The 12123-nt window shown below is 31.8% G+C and overlaps 1 long non-coding RNA gene across 2 annotated transcripts in view; it reads left to right on the top strand.

The window, feature by feature from the left end:
* The window catches only part of LOC148306463 (uncharacterized), a 784100-nt gene that overhangs the window by 142786 nt on the left and 629191 nt on the right, over nucleotides 1-12123 (top strand). The gene's annotated exons all lie outside the window — the stretch shown is intronic.

The following is a 12123-nucleotide window of genomic DNA, read 5'->3' as shown; positions in this document are numbered from 1 at the left end:
TCAATTCACTGGTCCTCTTCAATTATAGCGTCCTTTTATGTTATTAAACTGAGAGACTTAGACCCGGCCTCCGCTACTCCGTTCCCTTTTATCGCGATTGTAAAAAGGTCCTCGACATTACTCGAGTGGCTTTCTGACTTAATTTGATTGGAACCCTCCTTCCTACCTCGTTCCGCGTCGGACGGTAAAGCTGATGTGAGCCCATCCGGCTATAGAGTAAATCCAGACCGGGACGAAATGAAGAAATAATGCCGCGAGAAAAAATGACGAGAAAACCTTTTTCGGTGGAAAATTGAATACTTGGATTACTTCCCGTTGGAGATGATTGTCGGACAATCTAGATGAGATATTTTCGCAAATAAAACCTTAAACTATTATATTGTTATTAACTTTCATTTTATTTCCATCTATTATATAATTTCAGATGAAGAAACTGCATAAATTTTGTTTTATTACAATTATTTAGTGATTTTCACAAAGTTTTTCATCTGTATCTATTAAGTAATACAAATAAAAAACTTCTGATCACTGAATATTCCAATATTTATTTAATATTAATGAGTCAGGAGGAAGAACCAGTATGTACATATGTATATATGTGTGTGTGTATCAGTGGCGGTACTTCCCTAGAAGCCCAAAAGCCCGGCTTGCCCAACAACTCCAAATAAAAGTGATTAAATCTAGACCAAATGATTAAAAATACATAATTAATGCATGACTATTTTTAAATTATCGCGCGCTTACATGATTATTAAACACTATGCATGCCATTATATGGTGATGGTACTTATTGGTTAGGGTTAATATCTGAGGAAAATATTTTATTATAGTGAACATTTTCTTTATTTCAAGGTGATGACTATAACTTACAAAAGTTACATGTAAGCATATTTTTACAATGATTACAATACATTGTTTATATTTATAATACTTTCTGGGTGCTTACTATACTGGGAATGATATAAGGTGAAGAAATTATAGGTACATCATGTATTCACGAATGTGAAAAATAATGGGCTTGCCTTATTGGTAAACCCTAAGCACGCCACTGGTGTGTATACATATATATTTGTGTTTATTTAATTAAATTTTGATATAAGACATTTATTATTGTGAAACAAAATCTAGACAATGAATAAGTACAAATTTACATTTTTCTAGTTCCGAGTAGGTACCTTTTCGGTTCTCTTTTGTTTTTATTAATATATTTTTACATAATACATTTTTTATTGTATTGCTTGACTAGGTAGAGTAATCTCCGTTCTCAGGTAAAATTTAGAATATTAGACACAAATTAACATTTTTAATACCATGAAAAAAAAGAAAATTATTTAATTTTAAGATTATTAACAGTTGCCCGTCAGCAATCATCAAAACCTGTTTTTATTTTATAAAAAACATATCGTGCAGGTATAAATGTAATTTTTACGTTTTTTGTATTAGTATCTGATTTTACAGTATAAATTGTTTGAAAAACTAATTTTATTTTGATCATTAAATTCTACATTAACCTGGTGATTTATATCTGAAAATATCATCTAAGATTCCAATTGGAACCGGTTACCTGAGTAATATAATTAAAATTAATTTGACTTGTATTACGACTTTCGGTCAATTACATTTGTTTTTATTTTGATTGGACATTAAAAAAAATTGCGAATATTTTTCATATCAAACAAATACTGAAAACCTTTTTGTTTTCAATTTTCAAAGCTTTTTTTTTCTTTTCTTAATTTAATCTTCTGCAATTGAATATGGTTCAAACAACAAAGAATTATGAGACAAGATTTCTTCGTTCCTTTTCATGAATTTTATTTGAAAACAATGCTTGCTTAATAATTATTTTGTATGAATGAATGAATATCTCAAAATGCAGAATTACTTATATATCATGAAAAAGGTGTTTTTTTTAATTTTTTCATCCGATGCTACTATTTAATTTTATTATTGATGAATTCGGTATTATCTTTGTGGAATGATATCCAACTTGCGTACTATAAGAATAAGAATTTAGGTAAAATTCTTGGAAACTCAAAATTAAAAGTAAACATTTTAGATAAAAGCGGTGTTTATGAAATTCTGGTGGTGATTGCGATAAAAAATACTGGCCAAACTGCGAGAAATCAAAAAATTAGAATCAGGAAATATCACCGTGGACTCAATAGAATTTTTTTTTTCAGAATTCGCGAATCACATAATTGAAACTTACCACTCATTTTTATCACATACACTTAAATTTTACACTCAGTTACAAATATAGGTCGAGTCATGAACAATTTAGAAAATTTAGACATACTTTGAATTTTTAATTCTGATAAATAGTTAATTAATAATATGCTGTTTCAATAAACGTCAACATTATTATCTATGTTTTCTTTAAAAAAAATCCCGTTCCTTAACCCCCGCTCTATTTATTACCCTACTAACCTCTATATATTTTTTGTTCGTTAATTTTACTTTTCACCTGTAGATGAAAACATCTGTTAGTTTTCGAAACTAGTCATGTGTAAAGAAATAAAACTCATTAAGTGGTATTATACACGCGTTTAATTAAAAAAATAATGTACTCAATTTGGCTGGATTATTTAAGGTCGGTGTAAAAATTCAATCGCTTGACAGGATGTAAAAAAAAACCAAATTTCCGTCTTCATTAATAAATGTCATACGTTTATATGTACTTTTGAATAATTTGTCATGTCAAAATGGTGACAAGGCACTATCATGCTTTACATCTTGTAAATAAAAAAATACTAAAAATGGCATTGGAAATAGCCAAGTCATCGGTACTTGGCTGTATTGTGATAAGGGTGGAACATTTATTGCCGCATTCATAGCAAATAAGGGTACCGTAAAGTGGGTATACTTTGCACCATGGGTGATACTTTGCACCACCTTCTGTAAAGAAATTGTGGAGCTGGTCATCTCTGAAACATGACATTTTTCATTCTACTTTCTATTGTTTCTGATAGATGGCACTTCAATCTACTTTTTAGTTTACGGAAGTAACAGTCGGTCGCTATTGCTTCAATGCGTTTTTCCTGTCTGAACGTTAAGAAAGTTTTCTGTCTGAAAATTGTGTCCGAAAAATTCCAGTGTAATCAGTATACTGAAACAAGTTACAACAAGTGAGTGGTCTCTAAATCGTAGGTAGGTAGGCCCTGCTTTTCTCAAATGCTGTATTTTTTGGTTACGTTGTCAAGTTTTTGTAAAAATTATATTTTTTTCATAACTGACTTGTATTGACCACATTTGGGGTAACATTGCACCTGGTGCAAAGTATCCATAAAGGGCCATAGTTAATTAATTTGATCAAAAGTCTTAAAACGGCTAATACAACTTGACATTTTTCTAAATATCTATAGGTTTTGTGTACTTACTTAATTCCTGATGGTATATTTTTATTCAAAAATGTCAAGAACACACAAACAGCGGCCTTATGCCAGACGATACTGTGATTTTACACCAAAGAGAGTGGAGCAGTGTTTGGAGGCTATTTGAAATGGTACAATCAGTCAAAGAAAGGTTGAAGAAATTTTCAAAATCCCCAGAAGGACGATTAACTATAAGCTCAAAGGTCAGCACACAAAACCTGTGGGAAAACCTCCGATATGTGACAAGGGCGAAGAGCAATCCTTCGTAAACTGCATAGTAGATATGAGTGAGTACGGTTTCCCAGTGAGTGTTTTTAACATTTGCTGCATTCTAATAGCCTATTTGGATAGATTTGGCAGAAGAGTACGAATATTAAAGAACAACGTACCAGGCTCTGAATGGATAAGATCATTTTTGCAAAGACATTAAACCTTGACTGTTGCTAAAACTAGTCAGTTGCTTAATCGGTTGCCATTAAAAGCGTATGACGATGACGTGCGCCAGAGTTTTCAACAGTTTTTGGAAGAAAACAGATTCAACCCAAAGAATTCAGTCTTCAAAATTCAGAATTCAGAATTCAGAACCAGGTAAGAGCATTGCTCACGATCCAAATGTCGAAATGAACGAGACACAAATGCTACCTGAACCAACTACTTCAATGATCCCACCTTCCGCATCGAAACTTCCAGCATATCTAGCATTAACTGATAATAGTTCACACGGAAGCTTTGAGGAAGAGGGAGAAGAACAAAAACGATGACTGAAACCAGTTATCGTATTTGTTATTCAGTTTCATTACGACCAGTAAAAAAGAAGGTGGGAGAATATGTCATATTTCATTATGAAGGAGAAAAGTTTCCGGGACAGATTTTGGAAATAAAGAAAGATAGAGCAGTTAAATCCATGCAGGAGAGTCTCAAATCGTGGATGTGGCCGATGAAGGATGACTTTCTTCAATATTCTTAGAAGGATGTAGTGGGTTCCATAAAAGAACCGAAAATGCAATCCAAAAGAGGTTTCTTTACCGTCCCGGAACTTGACCATATTTAGACCTAATTTCATTTTAATTCCTATTACCTATGTAGTACGATATGTTTTAATATCCACCATTTATTTTATATAATTTTAAACATTCAGTATTGTAAAAAAAAATATTTGTGCTAGATTTTTTAATATTTAAAAAAATAAATTCTATCAAGTGTCTTATTTTTCCATAATTATACAACATTATAATCTGCATTTAGCGAACTGTGAGCCAAAACCCTTCATAAGGTGCAACGAAACTTGTAGGATAGCCTTTACTTTGCATCAATTTGGATTCTAGTACGAAAAGTGTAGAGAAAATATCATGGTGCAAAGTTGTACTTTACCCCGGGATACTTTGCACCAAAATATAAATATAAAAAAAAAATACAGGCAAAATATATAAAAATTTTAAAATGTATCAGACATGTTACAAGTATATGTGTTATTACATTGCAATAGTTGAAACCTCAGAAAAAGTAAAAAACCTGATCTGAATAGACAATTTTTTGAAAAAATGCAGTATTTTGGTGCAATGTATACCCACTTTACGGTAGGTGAATGTATTTGAACACTTTAAATTTCCTCGCGGCTTGAGTAAACGTCTGCAAAATGGATACCTTTTGTATCACGCACAATTTGCAAATAGTAATTATATATTTTTTTGTATTTTCTTGTACCATTTACTTTCCGGGTACGAATTGGAAATTGGATGCGATTATTCAGCAGTTTCGATGCGAGTTATTGATAGTGTCACATTGTCATATCGTAAAATGTCACAAAACGTTTTTTATCGCATTGTTGGTATGTTTCATAAGGAATGCCTTGCTGTGGCAAAACGTGCTAGCATTTATATTTTTTTTTATATAATTATATTTTTGTATATATACGTACCATATTCCTGATGTATATTAAACATGATATTTTCTGTATAGTTACAACAATAAACTAAAATAAATAACTTTCACGCTGCTTCCTTGTAGAGGTAGGCAGAGTGAATAGAACCCCACACCAATCTGTCTTTAAAAACAATTTTCGCCTCTTCTACATTATTGCTTCTCTTTGCACATACCCGCCGAATATTCAGACTCCTGATCTGACCGTGCCCAATTATTTCCAAAAAATTTCATCATAGCAAATTTTCCTCTGTCTTTCTCTGCTTCTACCTCCATCCATATTTTCCTTATAAATTTGTTTTACTGATCTTTCTTCACTCATTCGATTCACATGCCCAAACCATCTCAAGGCTCCTTTCTTAATTTTATAAATAATGACTATCTCAGTCTTGCAATCTCTCTTTATATCATACATCAAAGCATTCGAACATCATAAATCGTTTATATTAGTAATATCTGCTTTCTGGTTTCTTTGTTTTTCATTTAAATAGACTGAGTCACAGTGACGTATGGCTCAGTATACCTAGTAATATTAATAAATAATGTTGTTGGCCAACGAATTATATTCATTGGTATGTTTTGAAATTTGTAGAATATTAAAGATTTATTGTAACAGGATGATTTATTTTATTCACATTAGCATCTCCTGTTAATCTTCCGAAACCTGCTAAATGAAATGTCGGCTGATTGGGAATAAACAATGCAATTCCGATAACATATTCTAATTATAAATTATGTTTTCAGCCACAAAATAATATTAAATTGTAAATAAAAACCCCTTTTTGTACTACTTGAGTTACATATAATTATTTTAACGACTTGTTTCGGAAGCTACAGATTTTATATCTTCGAGTCTCAATATTTTCTCTCATAAATACGTGTTCATTTGCTAGATGTACACTTAACATTTTGTACTAATCTTTATGTTTCTGTGGTTGACTATAAATGGCTTGTTTAATGTATATCTTTCAATGTTTTGTTTTATATATGTTGCTGTTTTCCCAAATAAATAAATAAATAATTAAACTATTATATTAAGAGCCAAAGCCAAAGATGGAAGCATCTGTAGCTTCTTAAGCTAGTCGTTAAAATAAATATAACTCAAGTGGTAAAAAACAAGCGTTTTCATTTATAATTTCATCATGTCTTACCACAAAGTGAATGCCGAAACAATAAATAAAAAATATTCATGGGTATGTTTTGAAATTCGTAGTCGTTTGAGATGCTTGTTCTATCGGATTTTCTAGAATATTAAAGATTTATTGTAACAGGATGATTTAAGCATAAAATGAGATTATTCACATTAGCATCTCCTGTTAATCTTCCGAGCGCCGCTAATGCCGGCAGGTTGGGAATAAAAAATGTATTTCCGATACAAGATTCCACGCGTTGTAGCGCCTTGTGTCGGGAGACTGATGGCTGAATGGTGTATCTTTACGATGCTCTTTTTGTTGAGCCGAAAATGCTCGGAAACTCCCTGAAAGCCTCATCACAAATTTACCTACGACCATCCTTCAAATCGACAGGTCTCTGGGAAATTTTTCTTCGGCGCTCCGAGGACGATAAATGGCTCCAAATCCTTTCTCATAATAATAAATATTTCAATACACAACATCAATAACCTTTTCTTTGGAGGGCTTGAAATGTATACGGTGTTGAGGAAGTTTTTTCACCACACCGACCTACTTACTTGCATAGCGTAATAAAAACACCAAAACTCAAGGTTTTATATTATATTCTCAATATGATTAATATTTATAGGATTTACTTTGTGGTTAGTCATTTTTACTTATTTTTTATACAAAAATGTTAATAATATTAGTATATAACCACTCACCGAGATTTTTATGTCTACCGGTTTCGAAACGTACCCGTCTCTTTGTCAGGACAATCACTACCACAGCATGCAAACAACACCACCCTTCGCCACCATAGCACAAAAAATCGCATGTGTTAAATAATTTGTGTTGTCTTAAGTGTGTAAATCACACACAAACACACACACACACACACAAATTCATTCATTTGCTAGATCTACACATAATATTTTGTACTAATCTTTATGTTTCTGTGGTTAACTATAATTGGCTTGTTTAATATATATTTTTTGATGTTTTGTTTTACATATGTTGCTGTTGTTAAACCCTTATAAAAAAAAAAATTAGTGCCCTATGCACTATTGTGTGCGGATAAGGGTTGAAAGAAGATGAATATTTCACGATACGTGTGACAAATGAGTCACGAGTAAACTGACAGAAGTAAAATTTGAATATCACTAATGACTCTGTGTTAAATATTATATAGTACATACCACCTATGCATGTAATTTGAATTTCTCATTTGGGGTCGTGGATTCGTGGCCACCGTGTGGAATGAAAAATGGCCTCAGAGCCAGTCTGTACCTGGCCAGTCATGACGCTTTGTGTGCGGCTACCTTGGGCGGGGGGCGGAGGGAGGGGGAGGGTGCGAGGGGCGGCCAGGGGTGGTTGGGATGATCGCCGCCCGTGTCGGGTGAAAGCAAAAAGCTTCCACCGTGCGAATTCGCCCAGTCACTCACAACACATAAATAAAATAAACTACAGTTTGTAAAACGAAGTTTTGGGAAAGCCGAAATATGAAACGTACCAAATTAAATATTATTTTTTAACATCTCATCAAAGATGAAGAAGAATATAGAGGTATGGGCATTTACGGGGCTGACGACCGTCATAGGCTTAATGGTTTAAATGATCACTTTACACACGTGCAACATTCAACTTTATTTTTATTTTATTTATTCGGGTATTGTACAGCTTTACATTTAGTAAAAGTTTATAATAAAAAATAGTTACATTAATAAAAATAAAGCTAATTACATAATTCCACATTTATGTTTTAATAACGATCAAAAACAACAAGAGATAAAAAATAAAATAAAAAAGAGAGGGAGTGTGTGTACCCTGTGTGTGTGTAATTCTACCCATTAATACTCTTTTAATGGGTAGAATTAGTGAATGTTACACGTATGTTAAGTGATCACTTGAACCAGCCAATGACGGTCGTCAGCTCCGTAATTGCCCAGACTTCCATATTCTTCTTCATCTTTGATGAGATGTTAAAAAATAATATGAAAAATAACTCCTATAATTAGAGATAATCCAGATTTGTGAACAAGTATTTGACATACTCAAAATGTTGTAAATTAAATGTTATCTAAATGTTTTTACTACATACTACAAAATTATTAAAACAAAAAAAAATTGATAATTTATAAAGCGCCATTTTCGTAAAATACTACCTCAAGGGCGCTTGAGGCTGTATTTTTATTGCTGGGCGCACTGTGAAAGAATTGGGGAAAGGAGATAGTGGAAATAATTAAGCAAACAAATGTGTACAACATAGTAATGAACGTATGAGAATATGCATGAATGTAAAAGAGGTGAAGAATTTTTGTAAAGACAGAGTAGTGAGTTATTCTATTCTCTCTGCCTACCCCGGTGAAGCAGCGTGATGGTTAGTTAGTGAATTGAGTTAAGTTTGTTGTGTTAATATCGTAAAAATATCATAATTTTTCATGTTGTAAACCTACAAATCCGGTATATGGTATGAATATAACAGTATAATATTGTTTATTGTAACTGCAGACAGTTGGTAGAATTCCATATAGAATTGTTGGGTAATATATCCAAAATAAAACAAGGTTTGTTGGATTGAATTCTACATTTATTTATGTATATGTTCATACGTGACAAGTTTCGTCTTCTACTTTTTCTTCTTTCTTCTTCTTCAAACCCTTATCCGCACCCCAATGGTGCATAGGGCACTGCATCATATAAACGCAGTGTTATCTTGATCGTTACCACATGAAGGAAAGGTGATCAACCCTCCGCTTCAGGTACCAGTCCAGGGTAATATTGAATAAATATTACAGTGAAAAATCACTAGTATTTATTTGACCCCCTCCTGGTAATCGAACCGGGACCCGGGAACTATTTTTTAGTCAGTGTTTGATAATGTCCTAAGAAGCGCGTCATGTATTAACATATACATAAATAAATGTAGAATTCAATCCAACAAACCTTGTTTTATTATGGATATATTACCCAAAATTCAGTATAATATTGGAAATCTCATTTTATAGGAGAATTAAACTCAATTCAACTGTTATTGTGGAGTAGAACCTAATAACGGAGAATTATCAGAGACCCCATCCACCCACCCATTCCAATAGAAAAGGCATTAACTCCGTACTTTTCTTTGTAATATTTAAAATTCTATACAATAATTACTTCCTAGAAGCGATTCTCAAAATAAGCCACCATCATTTCAAATTTAAATCAGTAATGTAAAATTTATATAAGTGGTCGGTAACGTATTGAATAGAACGTTTATCAATTGAATATGCAAATACCCATGTATACGTAAGGCGAAATGTAGGTTCATGTATTATATTAACCCCTTAAGGGGTCTTTACGTTGTATGTTTTACTAGATATTTTAAACGTATTTTTCTTCACATGATAATGACATACATATAATTTTATTTTATTTTATTTTATTTTTTTTTTATTTTTTTTTTATGACATACATATTTACAATTTCAATTTTCTGTGAGATATATACTGTATTATTAAAGAACAACTAGTAAATAATAAATATTTACATTTTGAATAGATCCTCATTCGGTAAATACTAATAAATATAAAAGTAAAAATAATTGGTTTTCAAAATAGGATGTTAATTATACTTAAGGTTATTTTCTAAATTTCGTTGTACATTTTTTTAGTGTAATTTTAGAAATATTTAAAAGTTACTTAAACAAGTCTACATCTACTATAACTAATATAATGAAGATTTGAGATTAATTTTTAAAATGATATTTCTGAATTCTTTGATTTAATAAGCGAAAAAAATCTAGTCTATAGGTATTGTAAATATTTAAAGCAACTTCAAAAAAATGTGTTTTTTTTAAATAACTCGATTCGATATTTATTAATATTCAAAATCTACCTTCATTGATATTTTTTTAGTATAAATAATAACAATAAATAAAAAAAACCCTTATCCGCACCCCAATGGTGCATAGGGCACTGCTTCATATAAACATCTTGATTGTTTACACATAAAAGAAAGGTGATCAGCCTTCCGCTTCAGGTACCAGTCCAGGGTAATATTAAATAAATATTGGAGTAAAAAATCCCTTATATTTATTGCCCCCCCTGGGAATTGAACCCGGGACCTCCAGAACGGTAGCCGAGCGTGCTGACCATAACACTACGGAGGCGTACAAAATAATATAGAATAAATACTATTGCTAGTAAAACGGTAAAGGTTAATTTTGTTTTCATGTCGGATTAGGGATTATTATTGGTTGAGAAATATTATTGGATCATTTCCAAGCAACCACGAATACACAAAACTTTTCGTTCGAACAATGTTTTGGGTTTTTAATTTATGTTTTACTCAGTAAATACCACTATTTCTTAAAAGCTACAGTAGATTAAAAATGGATAGATTTTACCACAAAGTAATTGCCGAACCAATCAATGAATGATTTCGGTACCTGAAAACGCAGTGCATAGATACAAATAAAATAAAAAATATTTGTTTTGCAATATATTTCAAATCAAACCATATTTTATTTATTTATTTTTTATCATGCATATAATAAAAAAAAAACACAATTCACATTAATGTGCCTTCACTGAGTTTTCCTGTGGCGAAGGCACATTTTACAATACTTATTTTGAAACTATATGAAAAAAAAAATTTATGACATGCAATCAAATACGACATGGCCGAATGATGCGATGTTTTTCAAAATTTTCCACTTCCATTATCCATTTATGAACAGCTGCTTTATTCTTAGCTTCTTTTTTAATGACTTTATTAATAATGGAAGCAGATGGTACAATTTTATTGCATAATAATCAAAGTCCTTTTCACCAACTGAGGTTTTGTTTGATGTGTTTCTGTGAATTTTTTCCTAATGAAATATCCCTATTAGCGATATCTGATTCATCAGAAAATATTATTTCTTTGGTGTACCACGAGTAGTTTTTCCTTTAACTAAGGCCTCATTAATATCTCAGAAATTCATCCGCGGGGCTTATTATTTCGATAAAATTATTATTTTTCCAATACTGATTCCAATTTAAATCACGTCAAAATGCGAGAAGTAATTTAAAATATTAATTTCCCATCACGGCACAGATCAAAGTGACATCTAGCAGCTCTCGAAACAGTCGGTGGTTCCTTTGACTTCTCTTCGGTATTCTCTCTCGGCCTAATTAAGGTGGGCGCTTTCCATCCTCTCTCCACTCTTACATCCCTGGGATTCAGGACCCGCGCGCAGGGCCGGAGTCCACTTTATTTAATATTAAGTCTGTCATAATAACGGAATTCAGATTGGAAAACGACATTTTGAAACGACGTAAATAAAACATTTTGACTATAAAATTATTTAAATATATAAATTTATATAAAATTATTTTTTGACATCTCATGAAAGATGAAGAAGAAGTTTGGAAATCTGGGCATTTACGGGGCTGAAAACCGTCATATGCTGGTTTACGTGATCACTTTACGCACGTGTAACATTCACCAATTCTACCCATTATTGATAACCACACTACTAATTATTGGAAGTTCTATATATATGAACCAACATTATTCATGAATCACTAGAACTTCACTAGAGACGTCTATTGGTGAGTTGAAAAGAACAAGTATTTGGAAACACTCAAAATGTTGTAATTTTAAAAATACCATTTTAGTTTAAATTGTTTTTTAGTATACATAACGTTGTATATGTGTTTTTAAATGTTTTAGTATGTCTTTTTTATTATATTTAA

The sequence above is a fragment of the Brachycentrus maculatus genome, unplaced genomic scaffold (assembly GCF_059751285.1).
Source record: "Brachycentrus maculatus isolate JH-2025_06_01 unplaced genomic scaffold, ASM5975128v1 h1tg000240l, whole genome shotgun sequence".
NCBI lineage: Eukaryota > Metazoa > Arthropoda > Insecta > Trichoptera > Brachycentridae > Brachycentrus > Brachycentrus maculatus.
Note: the sequence above shows the minus strand (reverse complement) of the source record. Positions and strands in the feature narration are given on the sequence as shown.